The 20,264-nt window shown below is 42.5% G+C and overlaps 1 protein-coding gene across 7 annotated transcripts in view; it reads left to right on the plus strand.

Moving 5' to 3' along the window:
* Window positions 1-20,264, plus strand: part of LOC109043168 (uncharacterized) — an 83,337-nt gene that overhangs the window by 20,451 nt on the left and 42,622 nt on the right. The window contains exon 1 of one of the 7 annotated variants that reach the window (XM_072303757.1): window positions 16,958-16,978. The exons of the other annotated variants lie outside the window; for them this stretch is intronic. The gene's annotated coding sequence lies outside the window, so the exon portion shown is untranslated. Of the gene's footprint in view, window positions 1-16,957; window positions 16,979-20,264 lie in introns of those variants that run through there. 7 annotated transcript variants of the gene reach the window in all.

A 20,264-nucleotide genomic window follows, 5' to 3' on the forward strand; every position in this document is an offset into this window, starting at 1 on the left:
TTAGCATGGGTTTAAATGGAGGAAATTCGGTGTTGCCAAATTGCTGGATCCGCTTCTGCGAAAAGCCACATTTTCATAACGCTAACTTTCGACGGAAACTAACACCCGTTTTATTTCCGTAAGAAGTTTACACAGGGATGACTGTATCAGTGGCGTGGCCTGAATATTCGATAATCGATGTTTCCCCATTTGAATGCGTGGTAAAGAATCGATTATTAGGGTGTTCGCTGCGAACCTCCTGTTAACCGATCCTTTTCCATAGGTTTAAATGACCGATCAATCGATATATCGCAAAGCACGCCACGCCATTGGACTGTAATTGTGAGCGATGTGGAGTCGGAAAGCGTACGAAAAATCTCAACTATGAATTGGCTCCTATCCCCAGTCCCAGCTACCGGGACTGTATTTATTATTCGCTAGGAACGAAGCGAATGTTCTAATGCAAATTTATGACAGTGAGCCCCACACGGCCACAGGATGAGAATGAGAAAGCCGCGTGCAGTGTTTTGAAAGTGAGAATTCCTCCTGGCTCTTGTCGTCGGCAGAAGGTCAGACTGGTATTTTTTAAGTTGTGTGCGTCAAACACCTCCTTGTATTGCTCCTGCCATCGTCTTCGTTGTCAGATCGAGGTTCATTCTGTGATTCCCTTCATCAGCGAGTTCCTTAAATTTTTCACAGAAATGCATTTTGATTACTCATATTTACAGATTAAAACATTCAAAAAGAACTTTCGGTCTGGATCTATAATCTGTATGCCGTGTCTAGTCTCCACGAATCGAGCACATCATTTGTTCATTCGAACATTTGAGCACTCGATTGGGTTTTTTACTGCACAATTGGACGTATTTCTGTCAAACGGAACTAAGTGCATTTTAACGTGAGCCCTGTTATGCATATAGTGTCATGGGTCTCAGGGTTCATGTCTTAATGCACATAGTTCCGTTTGATAGAAATATGTCCAATTTGTCGTTTTTTGGACGAGGGAACGTAACTCCATTCCATGGTATCAAAATTGACTCAAACAATTCATTTTTTTACGAGAATGCATGCATGCAATATTCTTCCAACATTTTCTGGTTTTTGCATGAGATCAGAAGAAATCCGTTGATCCGTTCAGTTAGAAATTCCCAAGATTCGCCAGGTAAAAATTCAATTTGCGGAGTGAAATTTGGCAACATTGAAATATAGTTACGTTCATTCTGGAGGAAGACGACGAATTAGGCAGCTTGACTTGTTCTTTTCGGAAATGTCGACTGTTGAGGACTTCCAAAGTTCAGTATTTCTTGTCCTTCATTGAAAAGTTTCTCCTTGCGCCTTGTTCTCAAATGATTTGTATCCAAGCTCAAAAAACAAGGTACTTGTCGTGTGAGTCGGTCTCAACCGCGTTAAATCATTCGAGTAAAAGTTGTGACGGAAATGACGCAGTAATATTAAGATCAAAAGTGATTTTCATGTCAACACAGACTTCGATCATTCTCCGTACTGAACTTCCGGATTCTTAGGCCATGCAGAGAGTTTTACGGTCATCTTACGCTGCTCTTGGAAGTTCTGTCAGCTCTGAGATATTGCAAATTTACGAGTTTCGTGACGTAAGTTTCATTGGCGAATCTAAATTTTAAGGTTTTTCCTGTCGTGAAATAATTTCCTTTACAAAACTCTAGTCCTAGGTTGCCAAGAAACAAAGTCCACACCGTAGTCGAATTGAGCATTTAATCAATTTTAGTGGACTCTGCTGTGAAACATTTTCTCTGTGCGTTGAATTTTTCCCGTTTAGTTTCCAAATATCATCTATTCGAGTGAGGAGAAAACTTCAGTGTAACTCGAATAGATGATTCGTCGAACAATATAGTATTCAAGGCGGAAATTTGGCCCACGCTAGTTTCGCAATTTTGGCGCGCGTTCTAATTCACTAATATGAACGTTAAAAATAAATGAATAATCCCTTAAAAATGTGGCAAACAACTAGCAATTGTCGGTACTTAGCATGCAAGGGTTCAGGTGTTATTTCGATAAAGCATAATCGCATCATCGACATAACGTAGGTTTGATGGGTAATGGCTTTCAAAATCGTGATCTCGGCTCGGAAGCGCCTTCAATTTTTGTGATACTCTACGTTTTGTCCCGGAGTTAGTTTAGTTGCTTGACGTGTCCGAACCCAACTAAGGCCCCGGATTTTACCACACGCTCTCCTGGTTGTGCCTTTTACTACCATGTTTTTACGGAGGAAAGAGTGTCCATTCACATTGAAGTCAAAATGATCAGTGCTCTGCTCTTGTTCCTCTTTTCAGAATTGTATACTTTTCCATTAATTCATTGGTGGCTCGCAAATTGCTGGCGAACGCTAATTGCCTACGGCATAGACGGTTAATTTTGAAAAAAGTATGAATATTCAAGTATTTTGAATAAACTTTTGTCGCGAAAATACGTCTCTTAATTATTTAATATTCACTCTATCAAGTTATCAATTTTAACGTGACCACTTATTTAGAAGCGTTGTAATTTTAGGGTCATAATCGACTGAATTGAACGATGGATTTCTTACGAAACTTACAAATTTGATAGAGTCAATTAGAGACAAATGTTTCGATCAGAGACTCCACCAATGAAATCGCCGGCGAGGTTTTGCGCACCAAACTTGCGTCCCCGATTGGCTGCTTCTGGACTCGCCATCTTCGGAAACGACGACCAATGCAAGTCTCGGTGCACTGATCGAACGCGCTTGCCCGACAGGCACCATGCGGTACCGTGCAGTGCACAGTCGCAGTTGCAGCGGCCTTGTGACCCACTCGCCGCGGCCGGCGCAACTTGCTCGCTTGGGTCACAGAGAAAGTCCCGGCGGCCCCCCCCCCCCCCCCCCCCCCCCCGGTCTAGGAGCCTGATGACATCAGCCTCGTCCGGAGCCACTTCAACTTTTTGCTCGTAGCCTGTTGTTGATACCGATCCGGCTCCTTGTTCATTCATTCGTTCATTCATTTGTCTTACTTACCTCCTTCGGGCTCCGTGCCACGGCTCCGATTTTCCACGTCCCCGGCTCCTACGGGGAGTCGCTGCAACGCACCGCCGTTTCTCTCTCTTCAATAGGTTTCGATTCTTTCGATCGGTGAAATTGGAAGAGGCCTCGCTATTGTTCGACGATGAGTCTGAATCGATACCATCGAAACCTACTCAATCGTAAATCTCTCAACTGGGACGTAACGCGACGCCTAGAATAGCCTGGAAACACAATCCTAAAAATCGATGAGCCTGAATGAGTGCAGATTCGTACGATGTTTTGTGATGTATCGAATCTGTGAGAGACTTGAACGCCCGGGTATAAAAGTTGCTGAAAATAAAGATTGGAATTTTTTATCCTGGGATGGTTTCCCGCCGCCTTCATCATTCGTTTCGATCAAAATTCCATTCGAATCTTATCTTTTTTTCTTTTTTTTTACAATAATTTGTAATATTAGCATATTGCCCTTCGATGTATTTGGCTAGTTTTCAAAAGTTTCAACTAGACAATCTCAAAATGTGCTGTTCGTCCTTCAACGGATGTCGCGTAATACCTGTGATTTATATTAATTTTTCAATCGATTTTGGATCGAGTCAATATGAGAGGTCGGACATAATTTAGAAACTTTAAACGCTTATAACTTCATTTATATAAAACTTTGAGGTTCTAAAAGTGATTCCATTGGTTTTCCCTTGAAAGAGCTTGATGCAAAAACGGCTTTTTTCGCCCCCCCTCTGGAAGTTCTTCAGACTTTGTCTATTGATTACTCATACTTGAGCGCTTCTTTCCCAAATTTTCAGACCCCCAAAAATTTTGGAGGGGAGCTAGGGGGGGTGGAAGTCAAAACCTGTGAACCTCAATATCTCTTGAGCAAAGAAAGATATCGAGGTCCGGTTTGGACGAAAAATCGTCTAAAATTGCATACTTTGAGATTTTAAAGGTCGAAATTCCGATATCACATTTTTAAGTTAACATATGTGCTTATTTCCAGTTTTTAGGTCTAGAAAATTTCTTTTAAACGAAAAATTTACAAAGATCTCAATTTTTAATTTGAACCAAAATCAGTTTTTTAAATTGTTCGTCTTTTTCCGCATCCAACGAGTGGTCCATTAAGCTGGGAACCAAACGGTTCCGGAGTTATGATCGATTGAAGTTTCCGCTCAACGCGCGCCGACCGATTTTCGCGCGAAAAAAGTCGGATTTGACTGTTATTAGATCAGATTGAATGTTCAAACTGAGCAAAATGCTGTATTAGGGACTCTTGAAGGTCGCTGAGTTCAGAAATTACCGATACTTCCAAAAAATTCTCGTTTTTAAAATTGCAGCTTCGGACAGGACCACTGAACGGCCGGTCGGCGCTCAGTGGGCCTCTAAAATAGCGCTGCGGAGCTGTAATTTTAAAAACGTAAATTATTTGGAAGTATCTGTAATTTCTGAACTCAGCTACCCTCAAGAGTCCCTAATAAAGCATTTTGCTAAGTTTGAACATTCAATCTGATCTAATAACAGTCAAATCCGACTTTTTTCGCGCGAAAATCGGTCGGCGCGCGTTGAGCGGAAACTTCAATCGATCATAACTCCGGAACCGTTTGGTTCCCCAGCTTAATGGACCACTCGTTGGATGCGGAAAAAGACGAACAATTTAAAAAACTGATTTTGGTTCAAATTAAAAATTGAGATCTTTGTAAATTTTTCGTTTAAACGAAATTTTCTAGACCTAAAAACTGGAAATAAGCACATATGTTAACTTAAAAATGTGATATCGGAAATTTCGACCTTTAAAATCTCAAAGTATGCAATTTTAGACGATTTTTCGTCCAAACCGGACCTCGATATCTTTCTTTGCTCAAGAGATATTGAGGTTCACAGGTTTTGACTTCCACCCCCCTAGCTCCCCTCCAAAATTTTTTGGGGGTCTGAAAATTTGGGAAAAGAAGCGCTCAAGTATGAGTAATCAATAGACAAAGTCTGAAGAACTTCCAGAGGGGGGGCGAAAAAAGCCGTTTTTGCATCAAGCTCTTTTCTCCAGGAAGCATCCCTCCAAGTTTAAAATGTGACGAAATAAACATAAAAATTTTCAATTTTATTAAATAATTTCATGCCCGACCTCTCTAACTGACTCGATCCACTGTGTGACAATTGCTACAGCGGAATTGTGTTTTGTCTATTTGATGTAATTTTCAAGCGGCCCCGGAGGAAAATCCCAAGTACCCTCTTTTTTGCTGCGTAGATCACCTGGAAGGTGCCCAGGTTGAGTTCATTTCTTCAAACGCTAGATTTTCTCGTGTTAAGAATAATAATGTTTCTGATAAAGCGACATTGTGTCATAGCCAGCAATAAAAAATGTTTTAGAGAAACGTACACGCCTACGATTCCATCGGCTACTTTTACTGCTGTCCATCGACCGCCAACTCTCGGGCGCCCATTCTCTCACGGTCTAGGATGCAAACATTATCGGCGAGGTGAGAAAACTTTCGCGGCCTTGGATTTAGAAATTTGTGAAATTTATTGCTCGTGCGGAAGATTAAAATTGCGTACGTGCGACGCGGTGCGCCACACCGTATTGCTCCGCCACTCCGCCACGGTCAGTGTATATCCGTCCGGTTTTTGTCGCTTTTTTCTTTCCCCGACCACGTTCACGGCGACCCGCCACGCACTGCTATCCCCCCGGGTTTACAAATAGCACGTGGGAATTACTCATTTTCCGACACCGAAAAAATAATCGCTCTCTTTCCAAGTTATGGATTAGTCACCAGTGTGTCAAAAGTGATTTATTACTCTCGGTCTGTCTCAAAAGTTCGTCTCTGCAAATCTTCAGCTTCCACTATCAAACCAAAATGGCCAAGAATGTTCATAAACAGCGTTCTTCCACCAAAATGGCCAAGAATGTTCATAAACAGCGTTCTTCCACCAAAATGAGTAAATTTATGCAGAAACTAAGTCATATTCGTGCTTTACCAACGATCGATCGTAATTAATCACTCTGGACAATTTGAATTCATAGATTGGCTCCCTTTTTGGTCTCTAAGAACTCCATGACCCAACCTCAAAATTACCGACTTGTCCGTACTTTTCCTATGTTTGATTTAGTAATGCTTATTTATGCTTTAGTTTTTTGGTGTAATTTTTGCGCTTTGATACGGGAATACAATTTTTGGCACAAAAACATTCGCCAACGCGGCACTCTGCTTCCCCCTCCTCTGGGTTTGGCGCGGTGTACGCGAAACTTTCACGCAGAATCCGCGAGCACCTTTCTCCGCGGCCGGCGGCGCGGCGGAGCGATCGAGTGTTCGTTGAACTTGACACTTGGCGAGCGGGGTCCGCACGGCGCGGGAGTGACATCACCATGTTTGGCCGCGCGCCAAAATCGAGTTTTGGGCCGCCGCGGCTCATCGTAATAGCCCCCACCCCCGCCCTCTCTTCCGCCTCCCGGGGGGCGGGTGATCTTGAGCCGGGTGCCGGGTGGCTGTGCTGCGTCCAGTCCGGTGTCGCGGAATTGAGTCATGCCTCGCGATTTCACTTTCTTCCGATCGAAATCGAAACGCCAGATGACGCCGCCGCCGACGCCAACGGCAAAACGGTTCCTCGTCCACTCTCCGTTCACCGGCGCGCCCCCGGCAGCCATTGTCGATTTCCCCCGTTGGCAACATTGTTTTTTCCTCATTTAAATCTATGTAAAACAATCGATTTTTGGTGAGGCAGCTTGCCTCTCCTATAATCGGTGTTTTAAATGGATTTAAATCGGGGAAAAACAATGCCAACTTTCAAGGATCGACACTGCCGGCAGCCCTGATCGTCACAGCCTGGTCTTCCCTGTTAACTCGCATGTGCAGCCTCTCATTTCACATGTCTCTCCTGACTTGATTTTGCGATGAAAAACAGAACTAAACAAGGTACGATTTCAAGCATTTTGATGTATTTCCTCCTCTCCAAAAATTCACCAAGAGTATGATTTGCGTCTTTAAAGTTGCTTATATAGTAACTTACGCCCAAGATATCACGAAACTCATAACATCCTGCTGTCATGTCAATCATAATTGTTCCGACTCCTCTGCAGCAAAATTGTCACTCTTTTAACCTAATTGATCCAGTCCAGACTCCGAGTCTCAGGAAATAAAATATTCCATACGTAACGGAGCTTGTCATAGTGGAAGGAAGCGATCGGTCTGTACCCGCAAGGGATTTCTGGAGTCAGGGTTCCGGAAATCCTTCATTCGCAAAGAGCGAATGATAATTATGGGAATTATCGGGTCTGATTGTGCGTTTGCCACAACCCAAGCACCCGAGCTCAGGATGGAAGCTCTCCGCGGTGAGCGCCGGATGCGACTACTCAGTGTGGAGTGTCAAAGCTCTTAATCAGTACCCCAGTGGGTGCTTGGACGGGGTCCTCCCAAGTCTTCACTTACGGATTCCTTCTCCGCTACCGTTATTGGTGTCTTTGATGTAACCGAGTGGAGAAGCGTTTCAATAACGCCTCCTCAAGAGTTTCCTAATGGTCAAGCACTCTTGAATCCTCTCTTCAAAAAGAACGCTATCATCGGAAGCCGAAAGGTATCTCACCTAAACTTTCCGTATCATGATGTCATGATCATGTCTGAGCTATTGCCAAGTTATTCCCCGAGTTCTGTTTTCTCAGGAACCTATGAAGCTTCACGAATCATTTTTATAGAAATATGTAGAGAAAAGCCGTACCTTTCTCAGCTTTTTATTTCATTGAATATTCAGTTTCAAATGACATGGTCACTCGGAAATTCTCCCGCCGGCCCTTCTTCAGATCCTAAAATGTGTACAGTTATGAGTGAATTTAAACAAGTTCGTTACGCTGATAGCATGTAATATGTTGCTTTTGAAAGTGAACGTTTGAATACTGACCCCTCGATTATTAATTTCCTTAACTAAGTTTTCTGTAAATGATTTATTTTTCAATTCAAAAAGTTTTTTGATCTTCAGTCTCATTAGCTATTAAACACACACAAAAGTAATAATCAGCATTTATATTTATTTACCAAGCAGTATTTTTATTTTTATTTTTTTTTCAGTAGTATCAGCATTTGAATAAGCTTTTTTACAGAATTATTTTTGAAATTTTAAGTAGGTGAATAAGCTCTTAAATGGCTATATAACGAATTATTTTGTTGAAAATGTGTTATTCATTTTCCGGTTCCATTCAATGCAGCATGTAATAACCGAGAAGATTTTCAAAATCCGGAACCAACGAGAGTCCACACAAACTAAGTTGACGTACTTTTTGAGTGAGGCAGAAGATCCGCCATGTTGATTCCTGCATTACCTCCGATGCTACATTGAAGCTCTGCCGTGCTAAGGAAGGAAGCCGTATAAACATTCGAGAGTTGCCAAATTTCCTGAGATAAAATGTTTATTTTTGACGAACGCTATGAATATTTTGCCTTTAAATTTTTAGAAACTTTTGGTGAAATCGTGAACAAAATTATGTGAAAAATTGGAAGGAAAATATCCACAAGTTTACCAGGAAATTCGTGTTTTATCAAAGGATATTTGGCAACGCCTAAAGGTTCATACGACGTTTTCCCTTAACTGTCCGGCAGAACTATCTGGCTGATTTTCTGCCATACTCTATGCAGTTATCTAGCCCACCTCCACGAACGCATTTAATCAGGGAGATAAATGACTTGAAGGATCTTGAGGAGATAGTCTGGAGGTAAATAAGGTCAGCGGACGTATTTTGTATTCTGAGCCGTACTTTTCCCTGGATTTTCGAGTTAAGCGGACAATTGAGTGGCAGAAAGTGAGCCAGAAGCAGTGGTCGAGCTGGTGTCATTGAGGAGGCATTTGTTTCCTCAGCGACAGTGACCGGTAACGAGTGGAGAATAGTGAGTAGACCGCAAGTAGGACAGCCGACAGTCAGTGGTCATTCATGAAGATGAAGAGCAGAAGACGCTGGACCTGACTGACTCATCTGTGCCACACGCCGGTCCGGTAGTCCTGGTCCCTGCCCCTAATTCACCTCCTGCATCCCTCTTGACCCCACAATACTGCCGTGCTAAGAAAAAACGCCGTATGAACCTTCAGGCGTTGCCAAATTTCTTTAAGTAAGTCATGGATTTTCGGGGAAATCTGTGTATATTTTTCCTCCAATTTTTAAGGTAATTTTCTTCGCGATTTCACTTAAAGCTCCTGAAAATTTCAAGGGAATATATTCATAACTCTCTCCCGAAACGAACATTTTATTAAGGGAAATTTGGCAACTCTCGATGGTTCATATGACGTTCTTCCTTAGCACAGCAGAATCCTTCGTACATTTTATTTTATACTTCCAATATCTCTAAATCCCACTAATTCTGTCTTGAAAGAGGAAAAAAAGGTAGCGAAAGTTTACTCGCAAAGAAGAATCCCCCTCCTCCCCCCGTAGTAATACGCTCATTAAAATAATAAACTTATGTTTACCAATCTATCTAGACGAATAAACCATCTTTCTAGTTTTACAAATTATTAGGAACATGTAGTGAAGTGTTCGATGCCATGAGGTAGGCCGGGAAGCGTTCAAGAGATATATTATTTTGTTTCGTTGGTGTTTTGGGGGGGGGGGGGAACACACAAAGAGGAAAAATAATACGAAATTTTGATTAATATGGAAAGTGGAGCAACAAGTCCTCGGTTTCCTGTATTTTCCCGTTGTTTTCTGCGCTAAATTTTCGGAAAATTGAACCAAAATCAATAGAAAATCTGGGTTGCTTTGTGTTCTACTTTCACTCTGAAACACACCATGTAAACCCTCTGCGATTTAATTTTTGGCGACTGTTGCTTGCAATAAATACGGTGATTTAATTAACATTTTCATAAATCAGTAAACTGCTAAAGTACACATTTTTACCCGAATTTTGTGGGAAGTTTAGGACTCTCATTAGAAAAAAGATGTATTGTTCAATGTGAAAGTTAAATGCAGTTAGCCCTGCAGCAGAATTAATTTGTTGCAATTTTTCCCTCGTACACGCGGTCTCTAAGTCGTCCCCTCAAGCAACTGAATGAGAACGTAAAGCCATTCATGCATGTTTTAAGATGATAAAAATGCACCTTTAGTCAATGAATCAATAAATAAGTTTGTTCACCACCGCAGTAATCGCACGGTGGCTTAATAAGCCCTCTCTAGAGGTTCTTTGCACCACTGGCCGTGAATAATGCATGGGTAAAATTTAAGAGAAAGTGAAAAAAATATCGGCAGATATTCCAGTATCAAAACCGGTGGCAGTTACCTCTACGTTGGAAAAATCTCTGAGTCATACTATCAACAGAACTTATACATTTAGTTAAGCTGTTCCGTAATCTGCTTTTGTCATAAAAAAACGGGCATTAACTATCGAAGGCTCGATGCTTTCGTTTCGTTTTTTCATACGTGTTGTATACGAACTCAAGGGTATGTCAAGACCTAGAAAATGATTTCCCATTTTGTTGCCAGAAATTGTATCCAGATTTGACGATAAAATTGACACCCCTACAATAAGACAGACAGCAGTGTTACGTATTTATTAAGTTCATTACGATATCAAATACCGAATAGTTAGCGAGAACCAAATAAACCGAGAAAAAAAGAAGACATTTGAATATCTGATAACTAAACCATTCCTCGTGAGACACTTTTGAATGAAATTCTACCATTTCGAACCACGGGCCTTGAACCTGTTAAATTTCCGAACCCAATTAAGGAAAAAAAAAAAATCAAAGCGCCGTAGCGGTAGCAAACCTCATATCCACCATCTCTTCATTCTTCACGCTGAGGGCCCAAATCCTATCGAATAACTGCCAGGAGAGGCGTTCCTTTTAGATCATAGTAGCGCTCGAAACAAAGCACGAACAAGTGAATCGTTGAATGTTGAAACTATCTGATGAGCCCTAGAAAATAGCTATTCTTACGGCCATCAGAACTCGTGAAGAAATGGACTCGTTAGGTTTTAACATGGACCGATTCAAGTGCCCAATTCTGAACATCGCGAACTTATCCGCGTCCAGTAAAGCCGGCTCCAGACTACGCGGCATTCGCCGAATATTACTCGCCGAATACCGAATATTTGGCAAGTCCCGCGTAGTCTGGATGGAACATTCGCGTCTACTTGGCTCGTGCTGACACGAGGCGAGTCACTCGGCTCGGCATTCGCCCCAACCCGCTAAAAGTCGGTTTTTGTGACACGAGTCAAAGGGATCCCGAGCACGAAGCCGAGTGTCCATCGCGACATCGGGGTGCCATCCAGACTACTCGTCCTCACTCGCCGAATGTTCGCTATAGGTTTTGTAGGAAGGGGGCGAAGAGGTGCAGCGTTTTCCAGTGTTTTTTTTGACTTGGCGAATATTTGTCCTTTCCCATCAGAAATTTGTTATTTGCCAAATGACGAGCCAAGTACGACTTTCACGAGTAGTGTGGCGCTGTACACTCGTGGAAACGCTCGAATCTGCCCGTCGCTTCCCGAACCCCGAATATTCGTGACTCGGCTCGGTACTCGGCGAATGCCGCGTAGTCTGGAGCCGGCTTAATAGTGACCGCACGCCGCATATGAGATCCGCCGTGCTCCGTAAGAAACTCCGTATAAGTCATCAGGCGTTGCCAAATTTCACTCTGAAAATCACGAGTTTTCAAGAAGATTTGCGAATATTTCTCTTCCGATTTTTCAGAGGATTTTGTCCGTGATTTGATCTGATAAGTCTCGAAAGTTCAAGGAAATATATTCATAACTTTTTTCGAAAACAAATTTTTCTGAGAGGAAATTTGGCAATATTGGAATGCTCTTACGGCGTTTTTACTTAGCACGGCAATATGAGATGTGAACGGATCGCACCCGATCCTGGCAGCAAGACGTCCGACTTGTTTCTTTTTATGGACAAGTTGGAGGGTCAAATAAGCGATGCGCCGACTCCGGACTCCGGATTGCGCTTTGTCGGGAATACGGTCAGTGCGGTTGAAATTTAATGGAGCAATAATCCCGATGTACATTCAACGAGCTCGCAATGCCGTGCTAAGCAAGAACGCCGTATGAGCCATCAGGCATTGCCTCATTTCCTTCGAAAAATCACGCGATTCCGCATGGTAAAGCATTACCTAACCATGCGGATTTTTCGGTCAACTTTCTTGCTCGCGCGTTCAAGTCTCCACGGTATCATATTTTCATTTCAAAGATTTCGCCCTAAACAATTCTCGGTTTTTTCGTTTTCTCTTGAAGGGCACTCACAAGGACATTGAATTGTATAGAACAAGCAGTGCTTATCGGTGCTGCCGTGCTAAGGAAGAACGCCGTATGAACATTTGGGAGGTGCCAAATTTCCATTGATAAAACATGTATTTTTGACAACATTTATGCATACTTTCCCTTGAAATTTTCACATATTTTAGATTAAATTGCGCACAAAACTGTCTAAAAAGTTTGGAAAATAATACCCACAATTTTCCCTGTAAATCCGGTTTTTATCGGAGGAAACTTTGCAAAGTTTGAAGGCTCATACGGCGCTCTTCCTTAGCACAGCAGAGTAGATCAAGCCCAGGGCCGCTGCCCGGCCTTACCCACAGCAGCGGGCGCTTTGCGGGTCCCGCGTGAGCTAAGTTTCCAAAATCTGGATAATGCACCGGGCTCGTCTAGGGCCGATCACTCGTCGATAGCTGCAAAAATTGTACAAACTGGATCAACAGAGCGCCAGAACGAACTGTAAATGAAAAATGTAAATTTAGGTAGTCAGAGAGCTTACGGTAATGATTCAATGTTTTTCCTCTTTTTTTCTTACGAATGTGAAAAAGGGCTATGTCCAAGCACATAGCAACACTGGGAAAAAAAACACATTGGATCTAGAGTCCAGACTCTTAAAAACACCGACAAGAAAAAATACTCTTGATTCAATCGGATTTTTGCTTCAATCAAGAGCCAAGCCTCTTAATTTAAGCGGATTTCCTTTTGATTTAAGCTTAAATCTGTTTGAATCAAGAGTATTTTTGCTTGTCAATGTTTTCAAGAGTCTGGACTCTAGATCCAATGTGTTTTTTTTCCAGTGAATGGTTCCTTTTTATGTTCGCCAGAAATGCAATCAAAGTCAAAGATAGGAGCCAACACGTGGATGGATTTAGTGGATATCACTACTGATGGTGATTAGAACCAGCGGGGATTAATACTGGCGGAGTATAACTGTCGTGATAGCGAAGAGAGCAGTAAGTGCATTTCTGCACGAGCCATGATCAGCAAATGCTTTCATGTGTCTCGAGGTTCATCCCAGCATGGACTTACTGCTCTCTTCGCTATCACGGCAGATAGGATCAGCCTATCTATAGTATTTATCGCAGGACCTATCGAGTAAATGAATGACCACGTATGTCGTGGATCCGAGGACCACCAGGCGTTTCGTTGGAGGCCACGTATGTCTTCTCTGACACTATACGGCCACTACTGAGCCTTTACTTGATGCCTGGCGCTTGAGCCTGAAGTTAACATGTCGAGTCGTTGGATTCGTGGTCTCATTTTGACGTGGGCTCGTGAGACACGCATCGGCTTACGCACGCTTGCCCCGCTGAAGCCGTGACGTAACGCAGCGCCCTCTGGATCACTCCCCCTCCTCCCGGCCAGGACACCATCCCGATACCATTACAACGTTGCCAACGCCGCGTTCTGGTGATGGATCAAATTCGATATACTGGAAAAAAGACACATTGGATCTAGAGTCCAGACTCTTAAATACATCGACAAGAAAAAATACTCTTGATTCAATCAGATTTAAGCTTAAATCAAGAACCAAGCCTCTTAATTTGGGCGGATTTCCTTTGATTTAAGCTTAAATCTGATTGAATCATGAGTCCTTTTTCTTGTCGATGTTTTCAAGAGTCTGGACTCTAGATCCAATGTGTTTTTTTTTTTGTTTTTTTTCCAGTGAATGAACGTTTCCTCTTTATTTACCAAGGGTGCAGAGAATGTACGGTAATCGCTCGCGCGTGGCGTGCGGAAATTGGCGAGTGCGTTTTTCAACATTTTTCAATGAAATTTTTTGTGTGTATGTACAAGCCGCTTTTATGGCGCGCTAGGGCGCTCTGCGAGGTGCGATTGTATCGATATCGATTGGTTCAACATGTAATTATAGCCTCAGAGTAATCTTAGGGAACGGGTTTTTTGATAGATTTTTGATACTCGTGAGTGCAAAATGGCAATGAAGAGTGCGATTGTTAGGAATTTCCTCATTTTCAGCTTTTTCAACTTATGTCATAAAATTCTTGTTTGAGGTTATGCTCTATTGTTTTGAACCAAACGATACATCGAGCCACTATCGAATATGATCTGTAGAGTACCTGTCATGTATAAGGAGAGTGAGTACGTGTCCAAAATTTGTCGAGGCATTTCAAGAGTTTTTTCAACAGTTTGTCTTATTATACCAATGAGGCTCCCTTCTATTACCGCTGATTTTTGACGTCTCGTAAAAGCAAAACTCAACGCTATTTCGAGGGATTTCAGGGCGTGTATAATACAATTTACGGTTTAGATCACATTTTACGTCATGGACGTCATATCCAAGTAGTTAGTGTGGTATGAACATGTGCAAAGAATGTCGGAGAAGAGAATGCCCAAACAAGTTTTAATCAAAGACGAGCAGGGGTGGCGGCAGGGCATTAACGAAGAGATGTTGCGTTCGTTGTCAGTTGCCCCCGATGACCTTTGGGAAGACAGGCACATGTGGCGTTTCGGTGTCGCAGAACGCCAGTGTGCGTCGAGGGAGCGACTTTAATGTATGTATGTATGTAAATAACATTTACAGATGTGATGGGAAATTTTGGAGTTAAGAATCTTAATCTCAGGTCAAAATTTAACAGGTACCCTGAGAGCGTGAAATATTTTAACTATGGATCAAATCCGTAAGAACTGAGAGCATATAACCAGGCCATAATGAAACCAACCGATCAATGGAAACACTGGCTGATTTATCGAAAAGCTCCAACGCAGTTACAAACTAGAAAAAAAGCTGAGCTTACGTACATACATAAAGCCGCTTTCACAGCGCAGCCTCGCGCTCTGCGACGCCCAATCGCCATTGCCCGTATCCTCCTAGAGATCATTAGGCAATTGGCACCTCCTGATCTACTCCTCCACTCCTTGTCGCCAACCTTTCACAAAGAAGCTGAGCTTACACCTGGAAATCTTAAAACGTCAGAAAGATGTTATGAGAGTTGTCAAGACGTTTGAAAATATTATTACGACGTCACAACCTTAACCACTTAACGTCTGTTATGGGATTTCAGAGTCGGGCCCCCGGCTAGGCGTCTGTGCCGTGATTTCTAGATTCCTGCCCGTCCGTCACTGGCGCGCGCGGCGCTTACATCACTTTTAATTACAATTATAATTTCAAGGAACTCGCCAAACGGCGCTTACGGAGGGAAATAAATCAGTGTAATTTAAATTTACATGAGCTCCAGTTGGTCCGTCGTCGCTGCACACTTCTCGGGCGGTGTGCGAGCAATCGTTGCGAAAATTTTCAAACTATCAACGTTTGAAATTCGATAACCGGTAGTTCAGGAGTAGTTTAGGAGGGACGTAGCTCTAGGTTGCAGGCTAATTGCGCTCTGTTTCTTAATTGCTCCACGCCAGAACTGGACGCTGCACAGCGAGTGCTCCGAAATTAGTGGCGTTTTGACGCGTCGCACAGTGGATTGAGTCAATAGGAAGGGTCGGACAAAATTTGGAAACTTTAAAAGCTCATAACTCCGTTTATACGCAATTTTGAGGATCTAAATGTGGTTTTATTGGTTTTCTCGTGAAAATTACTGCTAGAAGCAACCCTTATTATGTAAAATACAACAAAATAAACATTAAACTTTGCAGTTTTAGTCAAAAATTTCATGTCCGACCTCTCTGATAGACTCGATCCACTGTGCGCCGGCGCGTCAAGTGCTTTGAGTGACTCGAGGCGCAATCCTTCAAAAAAAGGGGTGTGTTTTTGGGGGCGAATTGTAATCTGGAGTGTTCGGAGCTTGTGGTAAGAGGCGTTCATGTGTGTGAATAATTATACCCGTGGTTGAACATGCCTAGAGCTAGGGGAGATATCATCAGGCAGTTTTTTGCGCAGAAAAGTATCTTACAAATTGGAGCCGTTTTGCTATAATGAAAATACTTTTCCTAGGAGCAAGATGAGATAAAATTAATGACATGAAATATTAAAAACATTGAGTCAGGACGTATCGTTCGAACGACATCAATGAACTTGAAACTTCGATTAAAATAATAATTTAATCCGAGGAAATTGAAGCTGCTGCAAAACGCATGAAAACCGGGACGTTTCAAGTTACTTACAACCTAATTTTCAACCGGAAAAAGAAGTCAAAAATGAGTCGTCGATTCCCTGTTAATACGAGACGAGACTGATCACGAAGTAAACAGAGTAAATAGTATACAAAGTAAACAGTCTTGGCATTTCAAGGAATTTTCCTTCAACCTTATTCTCTTTCAATGGAAATATCGTAAGTTCATCATGCAGAGTATCGGCTCTACGGAAAGAAACAATGTGAATAAATTGAAAGAGGTAGTTTTCTTCATCTCCTGAAGATGGACATTTTGCCAACGAGATAATTTTGTTTTGCCTTCAGCGGAAGACTAAGAAGATAAATCCTGCAATGATTGATTTACCAATCAATCTCACTCAAGTTTTCCCTCTCCAAGGGGCCTTCTCTAAATTACGTAACGCTATAGGAAGGAAGGGGGCGGGGTTCGAGGAGACCGTTACGCCGTTTTGGTTATTAGTGTTAAACGATAGGGACCTACGTTACAAAAGCGTTACAAAGGGGACGGCGAGGGCGTCAAAAATGCCGAAAAAGTGCGTTACGTAATTTAGGGAGGGCTCCCAACTCTTTTTAATTGTTCTGTCCGTCCAATAGTTTTCTTACAATTCTGTTTGTTTTGTATGTTTCAGGTAATGGTCCATGCCTCTTCTATATCCCTGATTTCATTAACAGCCTAAGATTTTAGGCAACAGCTTTGACTGCCTAGTGTTCATGTTGTCGTAAGTAAACCGGAACAGAAATATTTCTTCCTCAATAAAAGTTGTTCTTTATTCGAAATTGAGCAATATTCTACACATATTTGCTCCTCGAAATTTTACGTAGTGTCGCTGGAAATTACCATTTTTCATGATTTTCTCGAGTTTAATGTCGTTTCGACCAGAGCGTAAGGGATTATCAGGGTGACTTGACCTCTCATTTTTCACAATAACCACAGGTTAAAATAGCCTGATTTTCGGCCCTGCTCTTGTCAAAAAACGACATTAGTCTCTGGAAATCTATGAGAAAAGACCATTTTCGATTTTCAGATCCATGTTCACGGCAACGTATCTCACTGAAGAACTCGATGAACGGCAGAAACCGATAGTTGGACGTATTTCTGGCAAACGCAACTATGTGCATTAAGACATGAGCCCTTAGACCCATATGAATACATGCATAACAGGGCTCACGTCATAATGCACATAGTTCAGTCTGCCAGAAATACGTCCAGTCTTTGTTTAATACATGACCATCAGAAAATTCTGGAGGCATAGGAATGCAGGCATGAGGCCGATTTCCTTTTTTTCTTATTTTTTTTTTAAACCAACTTCAAGTAGCCTATCGGTTTATTACCCCATGCTTATTACCCCAGCCCCAGTTGACGATTGCCTGAGACCATCAAACTTAAGTCACCTGACCGGGAATCGAACCCGGGACCCCCAGCGCTACAACCACTGCACCACAGAAGGCCGACATAGTTGGATTTCGTCCCTTAACTGCGTGCCCTCCTTTGTTGTTCAAACTGATTTTATTATTTTTCCGCGGACTTTTAAGGTTCAACCACGAAAACAGGAACCTGTGACCAGGGCAACGGACGAAATGTGAATGCGTGGCACTTGCCGGCCAATCGTTTGGCACGTATCCGGGGAAATGTGGGTTCAGGCGAATGGTGGTGTGATGCAATGCTGCCCGGCCATAAATCGTCATAGCGCATGCGCGCCAGCCACGGCTACGGACACGACAAGGGGAAGGGGGGTAATGAATGGGACACGCTACGGGGACCACAGGCGGAGGCGGGGGGCCCGGCCGTCCGAGTACGGGGCATTCAAGCCCTTGTCGAAAGGCAACGTTGCACCAAGGAAAAACGTCGTATTAGCCATCAGGCGTTGCCTTTCCTTCGACAAACTTGAATTTTCAGGACAAATTGTGGATAATGCCCTTTCGATTTTTCAGGAGAATGTGATCGAAACAGTCTGAAAATTTTACGGAAAAAGGTTCACAACCTCTTTCCAAATTCAACATTGACTGAGAGGAAATTTGGCAACATTCGAATTCTCATGCGGCGTTTTTACCTAGCACGGCAGTATTGTGACTCCCTTTTCGTCAAGTGTAAAATGGGCAGAGAGGTTGTTGCAAGCGCGAAGTTTTACACATAGCCGAATGCACGCGTGAGTCGGAGCTCTGCTTCAGTGCGAGATAATTTATCATTTTCCTCGCGCATGTGCACCGCTCTAGACACTCGTCTATCTTCCTTCTATGCCCCTTGAAACTTCAAGAAGCAAATTTTTCCTCACCCGTTCTCCGCTTTTCTGCCCTCCTTAATTCCTTTTCAAATTTTAAACAAGCCCGTAAGTTCTCTTGTGAATGGCGGCATTAAACAGAATCAGCCCGACAGGGCCGGATTCACCTACTTGCCGCCCCCTTCTCATTCGTTTTGAAACATCTTTAAAAACCATTAAGTGAACGTGCCGGAGGGGTAGGGGTGCATAAGACGCGTTTATTCGCGATGGACATATTTTTTGCGATAGCCCTATGTCAACACTACCAGCAAATTTCACGGAACTTTGCGCGAAAGTTAAGTTCCGTAAACCTATCTCTATGTGGACAAGGCCCTCCATTTGTAAGAAATGAACGAAAAAATTATGAAAGAACAAACATAAATGTGGTTTAATAATTTTAACTTCCGCCGCCGCGCCGCGCTGACCGCACTGTGTTTTGCACAATGCGTGAAGTATACCTACAGTCTTGTAGGCGCTTTGCGTTTCACGTCGAGCCTCGAGCGGTGCTGACCGCACTGTTTTTCACGCAATGCGTGAAGTATTCCTACAGTCTTGTAGGCGCTTTGCATTTCACGTCGAGCGGTGCTGAACGCACTGTGTTTGACGCAATTCGAAATTACTGTGCTCTCAGGAAAAGAGAGATTTTGTCGCCTTTTCTCATTTGTATTTTTTTCTGAATCCGATTTGCTTTATACCTTCACTTAAAAAAATCGCAAAATTTGCCGCCATGGGCCGCGGCCCATGCGGCCACCCCCTTAATCCGGCCCTGCAGCCCGATCACATTAGAATCAGGCGTTGTCTTATTTCCCCTTATTCAATATTTTTACAAGGAGCCTAGCCAGTATCGACATTTTGTAGGTATATTCCTTTTATTAGTATGGGGCTCTCAAATTCACACGGCTCTTTGATACCAGTATTCGTGCATAATGGATGTGCTTGAAGTATCATCAGCATTGAAGGCGAAATGAGACATCTGATCGACCTCACCTTCGTGTAGACGAGTCAAAGATTCAAAGTGTTATTTTTTGTTCATTATTAGTTTTCCTCTTAAAGAGTGGAATATTCGATGAATTTAGGCAGCATGAAATCCAGTCAGACTGATTTTCGTTTACTCCGACCAAATAGATGCTATTAGTGTGACGTCACCATGAGGATTCCTGATCATATCGAATGGGATCTAGATAACAATGACATAACTTCTTTTAATACAACCAATGAGGATGAGAATAAACCGATGTATTTCTGTGACGTGACGCTATTAGCGTCTAAAATAGTTTGACAAACCTATTGAAAAGTTTGAAAGGCTGTCTTTCTTTACATGAAGGATGCAATAAATTGAGCATATTGCATATATGAGCCGGAATTTTGTTGGTTTAGACTAGTTTTCAGTTGGCTTCAAATCCACGGCACGTGACCTAAAATCATTTATGAGTATCGTGGGAACTGGCCGGCCGCAACGTTTGGGCAATCTTTATCTTAGTTTGTCTTCAATGCACTACACTATCGATCCAAGGAACTTGCGTTTAAACTATCGTTGAGTTGTGCAAAATCAAGAGATAACAACAGGAAAAGGCTCTCACACTCACACGGCTCTTTGATACCACTGTTTTTCTTAGTTTTTAATAAGAAAAATATATAATTACGTAGTAATTATAAATAAATACCAAAACAATTCTCGGTAGATGTCAAAGACTGACTGAAAACTTTTATTAACCTCTTATGAGAAAATATACATTTTATCAGCTGA

This window comes from Bemisia tabaci, chromosome 1, assembly GCF_918797505.1.
Source record: "Bemisia tabaci chromosome 1, PGI_BMITA_v3".
In the NCBI taxonomy this organism is placed as follows: Eukaryota; Metazoa; Arthropoda; class Insecta; order Hemiptera; family Aleyrodidae; genus Bemisia; species Bemisia tabaci.